Source organism: Coloeus monedula (assembly GCF_965178545.1).
Source record: "Coloeus monedula genome assembly, chromosome: 1".
Lineage (NCBI taxonomy): Eukaryota > Metazoa > Chordata > Aves > Passeriformes > Corvidae > Coloeus > Coloeus monedula.
Genome location: NC_138781.1, coordinates 29,844,137 through 29,850,272, shown reverse-complemented (window position 1 = coordinate 29,850,272; position 6,136 = coordinate 29,844,137).

The following is a 6,136-nucleotide window of genomic DNA, read 5'->3' as shown; positions in this document are numbered from 1 at the left end:
CACTGAGTCCAATGTATGACCAAAACTCACCATGCCCACTAGACCATGGCACTAAGTGCCGCATCCTGTCTTTCCTTAAAAACCTTCAGAGACTGAGACTCCACCACTTCCCTAGGCAGTCCATTCCAATGTCTAATCACCCTTTCTGAGAAGAAATTCCTCTGAAATATATGTCATTTATAAAGAAAACACTTGTGCGTTTAATTTACAGCTAATTCACACCGTATGTATTACTCCCTTGCAACTTGCAAATCACCTTGGTGCCTGAGAGCCCCTCTCCCGTGCCGGCTCCTGGAGTGGGCCCACTGCTGCGACAGTGCCTTGGATTGAGTTGGGCTGTAAAGGAACACAAAATGTTTATGACATCCACATGTGCAAGCAACTGTTGCCATGTTGCTATTTTTATAACCATTTTACTGCATAGCACAAGCTAAAGAATAGAAAAAGCCATTTCCAGTGTGTGTGTGTGCACGCACTCATGTGCAAGTAGAACAATAGAAAATGTTTGATCAAGCTACAACAAAAATATGTCTGAAAACTTGGAGCTTTATTTAGAATTTAATTTATGCAGAGTACTCAAGTTAGCAGAAATAGTCATTGTAAATTATGTGTAACTGATATACAAAGAACAAGAGTTGTGTGTGCAAATATATGAATAAGCTGTCCCTCATGGAATTAATTATGTGCATGCCTTTGCTTGTTCAGACCACTGAAGCTAGATGTAGTGTGTATGATGGAGGAATGGAGCTACAGTACAAAGTATTATATTGCAAATATCTAATTTTCTTGGAAAAAATTATGTGGGTGGCTTCCATTTCAGCTAGGTAGCTTTTAAACAAATAGAAACCTCAAATAAGAAAACTAGACATCTTAAAGGTATGAAACTGACAAGAGACATTCCTTTAATCCCTTATTTAACTTCTAAAAATATCTCTAGGGTATTTAAAATCATGAAAAGATGAACTGTAATGGAGAAGAAACTGGTACAGAGATCTGTACATTTTTCATTCTATATTCAAGTTCAGTGTTTTCAATCAAGAAGATAGAGCTACCAGTTTAGAATTATGAAAGGCAAGGTGGTTATTAAAGTCACCTTTAATAATAAAAGTGACTTATCAACTAGTCTAATTAACATGATCGGATAGGATAGGAAAATCCAGTAATAAAGTATGGGAAAAGAGTGAGAGAGAGAGAGAGAGCCTCTGGAGGGTATTTTGTTGTATTTCCTCGCAGAGGTGTGATGTATGTGGGATGAGGGGTTTTTTTGATATGTTTTGGGGTTTTGAGGTGCTTGTATCTATCAACAACTGGTAGCTACAGACTTAATCTGGATGACTAAATAGAGATTGTCTAAAATTCAGTTAATATCTATTTCTTTCTGCATTTGCAAGTTGACTCTTAACATCCCACTAAGTTTAAAGAAACTTGGGCAGAAAATGAGTACTTTTTTATTCAGACTGAACTGTCACCATATTTTACACTGGGTTCATATTGGGTTTTTCCCAAAATGCATAGCCTATCACCTATTTGTTACTATTCCTGGATTGCTGTCCATAAGTGAATGAATGATCATTTGTCCTTTGGTTTACTCAGAATAATGACTGACTTGCTACACATATTTTTTCAAAAACTTCTCATATTTATGTAGTAAAAATGCTTAATGTGGTTATGCATGGATAAGCCGTTGCAACAAGACATGACCTTATAGTATGTGATAACAGAACATAGAAATAGGGGAAAGCACAGACAGACCTGCTTTTACTGACAAAGGTGATAGGGCAGAACAGGAGGTTACTAATTTTGTAAATCATCAGGCTACAGATGCCTTGGGAAGTGACATCTTTTCTTCCCTACTTCAGAGGCCTTCTGGTATGTCCATGCTTCAGCCACATACCAAGGGTATAGGAGATTATCATTGTATTACTTTAGAGACCACATATAGAAACATGGATTTGCTAGGGACAATAAAATTCCGATTAAACCTGATTTAAAATGTAATCTGTCTCTGTTGGATGCTCTCTTGTTCAGTTGCCCACATTCTTCACCCTCTCTGAGAAAAACTCTTCTGTGGAAAAGTTTTATCACAGTCTAGCAACTGACACTTGGACTTGATGTGCTAAATCATTCTGCTACTTTTTACTTCCCAGTGATTTTGACAGGGCTTTATTGAAAAACCAATAGAACAATAGCTCTTTGTAACTTAACCTGTTGTTCAATGGCTGAATGGAAAGCCATTGGAAATATGAAATATACTAAAACCAATGCCTAGTATGTTATATTTTTAATCACCAAAGTTTAGAATCTTCAGAATTCAGTTATTCTTTGCCTATGATAGTAGAACTGTTCTTTATTTTTCAGGGTTTTTAGTCAATTTCTGGTTTTCAAGTCCCCTATAATTTCTAAAATTATCATTTTGAAGGTCTGCATTTTCTAATATATTATATAAGTAATCTTTTTTTAATGCAATATCCCAAATATTTTAAGTATGATCTATTTTCATACCGACAGCTTAAACTTACTTGCATATTATTCTCACCTTTGTAGTCTTATTGACCTCAATTTAATGTTGAGTGTTTCAATGCCTCTCCCTGAGAAGACCTGCATTTTTAGAGCACATTTATTCAGTGTAAAAAGAAAAAATATGTAACAGTGAAAAACAAAGCAGTAAGATGGCACTCATCCCCCTTTTTTTTGAGAAATTGATATTATATACACCATATCAGTATGGTGACCACACAGTTCTTTACTATCTTCTATGATTAAATACTTCTCATCAAAGGCTTTTCCACAAGGGTATTTTTAAAAACATGTTATAGACTCAACTAATTTATGTTGGAAGGGATTTCTGGAGGTCATCTAGTCCAACCCCCCAAGAAAGTAGATCTAACTACAGAATAATTTTCCATCTCACATCTTTGTGCAGTTCTGCTGCTTACAGAACATCCATCAAAGAACAAAAGTATTATCTGGGACAAATTTTAAATTGCCTGTTTTATACTAATGATACATAAAAATTAGTACAATTAACTTGTTTTCGAGGTTATTAAGTACATTTCACCTGGAAAGTGAAATGCAAAGTATTGTAGATAAATGCATATTTCGTTTTTTTCTTCTTGTAACCGGAAATATGTTATCAGTGTTTATCTGGTGAAAGCCAGAAGCCTGAGGAAAGATCAGTAGGATATCCCACCTGCATTCCAGCTATTGCTCCAGAGAAGTACAGTTCTCTCATAGGTCCAGTAGCTGCAAGCCCTGTGCAGATGTTTCAAATACTCAGCACTGTCTAAAGCATTCAGGAATTTGAATCACTTCTCTCACTCATGCTATTAATCTTGCTGATGGCACCAATGACATCCCAGTGACCCTTTAGCAGGTTCAGGAGCAGAATTTTGGGAGGGTTTTTTTTTTCCAATAAATAATAAAAACTTGAGCCTATATCTAAACAGTTCAGACTGTTTTCACTTTGAAGGTAGTGATTAACTGGAATGGTTAGGCTGCTGCCTGAAAAACATTATTTAATTTTTCTAGTATTATGTGTAATATAAATTAATACATTATACACAATAAAGAAAGAAGATAAAACAGTCCAGATGCAACCTATGGCGAAATTGTCCCAGCAGACTGCATCATGTGGATGAACCACCTCGTTTGAATCCAGCTTCACTCTGACTTGATAACTGAATACTACCCTGGAGAATAAAGACCACCACCACTAATGTGACAGGTCTGCTGGAGAGGAGGTCCAACATATTTATTAATACTCTGTCTTATTTTTCTATCAGCACAATTTGGATGTATCTTTCATTTCAACATACCCTCTTAACTTTGTTCCCTGGCCATTTTGCATGCTGGAATGTTCCTGCAGTTTGGCTTCCAAGTCTGATCAACAGTCAGAAAAGAAATTATTGTCTGTTGCAGCTCTTTCATGGGTATGTAAACAACATTCTGTAAACAACATCCTTATGGCAAATGATCCTGTTACTCTAGTCTCAGAAATTTCATCCTAATCTTTCAAAATGTTGTATGTGCACTTCCAAAATGGTTTATAGCTATTCTAAAATATATATATATACTAACATTGGTGTTTTTCGTAAGAACATATTATGCACATTTAAAACTTTAAATATTGCTTCCTAACAAAGTTGACTACTTTCACCTTTAAGAAATAACTGTTTTCTAGAAGAATCTCTGCAAAGCTCTCTACAAGGAGAAGTCAATACTATTCTTACTGATGACTGATAGCAGTGCCCCTGTTAGTTCAGAGAATTCTTTGTCAGTGAGCTGTTTTGTAACCTGCAGGTATGGAAAAAAAGCCCTTAACTTTTAATTTTCAAATAATATTTAATAGTGACCTCTGCCAATGTAATTTTCAATGTAAACTTCCAGTATTCTGTCTTCTTAAAATGTTGGCAATGAGACCGTGTTTATATGGTGCAAGACTGTGCCACACAGAGATGCACAAAAGCAGTTCTAAATGAATTTCCTTGGGTATTGAAGGGTCTGTGTCCATTGCTGACCCCTAAGCACTCTCTGTGGAGCCAGGAGGGTTCAGAGAATGTGTTCAGAGAGCATAGGCATTCCCAATAACAAGAAGTGTAATAACTTAATTGGTCAGTTAATGCCCTGAAGATTTAACATGGAAAATACATGCCCCGTGCTGAATTCATACTGTAATATTAAATAGATGGAAATGATTATATGCAATACAAAATAAAACTAAAGTCTGAAGAAGAGTTTGAATTTGTCCATGTAAGAACTTGCATTCAGGGGAAAAGGAGTGCAATCTTAATACCAGAACTCCTGTAATTATTATCCGAATTATTAAAAAAGTCTTTATTTATATAATACTGATCATGCATCTTAATCTAAATATGAGTTACATTATGTCTCTTGGCTACCTGGCACTGAAATAGTTTCTTCACGCCTTCTGCCTTGGGAAAAACTCTGACTCATCTGTCTCACTGATTTGATATTTTGAGACCCTGTAACTGTTGTTTAGTCTCTCAAAGCTCTACTGACCTAAACTGTGTGAATGAATTACTTGCACACTATGTTACTACTACTGTTCTCATTCTACAATTCTTGCATATACTCAGTACTGTACCTAGGCTAAAGGTACTAAAAAATAGCTAAACCTAGTAAAAGAGTTAGGGTCAAATGACATCTGGAAACCATAGCAGTGCATCAAAGGCAATTAATGGATTAATTCTCAGTTGTCTCTTAAATTTTTGTACATGGCAAAAGTCACCATTGCAGTACTGTCCTGCACAGAAAATAGGATCTAGACTTGGAACAGATCTTCTAGATCAAGTCCACTGCTTTCCTCTTATGTTCATGTAATCACATTCATAAATTTGTTATATTTTTGTCAATTAGCAGCAGAATGAAAATACCATAATTATGTTTCACAGCTGTTTCTGATTTTGTTTCCTCTTTCTTGACTTCGTGTTGGAGAAGAAGGGAGCAGGTAACATTGAATGGTGAAACACTGGAGGAGATGCTTGAAGAGCAGCTTCATGAACTTCAAGATTTTCACAAACTACATAATTGTTACTCATTCAGAAGTTTTTCTACAGCTAGTAGGCACGATAATTTCCCTGTCACAGAGGAACAGTTTAGATTAAAATTTTCTTTTGCCCATATTCTCATTTTTCACAGTGATTTTGTTCAATGATATGTAGGGGTATGGTATGTATACTGATATGTATTGGCATTATTTAGGCCCATGACTAACAAAGATACATGTTCGAGTTCACAAAACTGTACTGGGGAGAAAAATACTTGAGAGTATTTCTGTAAAAGTGGTAAGGAACTTGAGCAAGTAACAGTCTTTGTAGCAGAACACAATTTGAATCCAATATGCACTCTTTGGAAATTTGTTAAACATAGAGGAATTGCTGAAAAAGCATGAATTATAAAGAACATTTAGACAATTGGAATTCTAAGTACACTGGTACTTTTGAGAATTTTACTTTTTGTCTGTCAGCATGAATGTGATTTCTTTTTAAAAAGACCAGCACAAGTTATAAAATCACATATGGCTAGAGCCCATTTCCACTTCTACAGAAAGATCTACGTTTTTTTAAAAAATGTGCGAGATGTGTCCTGTAAAGTATGCCAGCAGACCTTAAAAGGA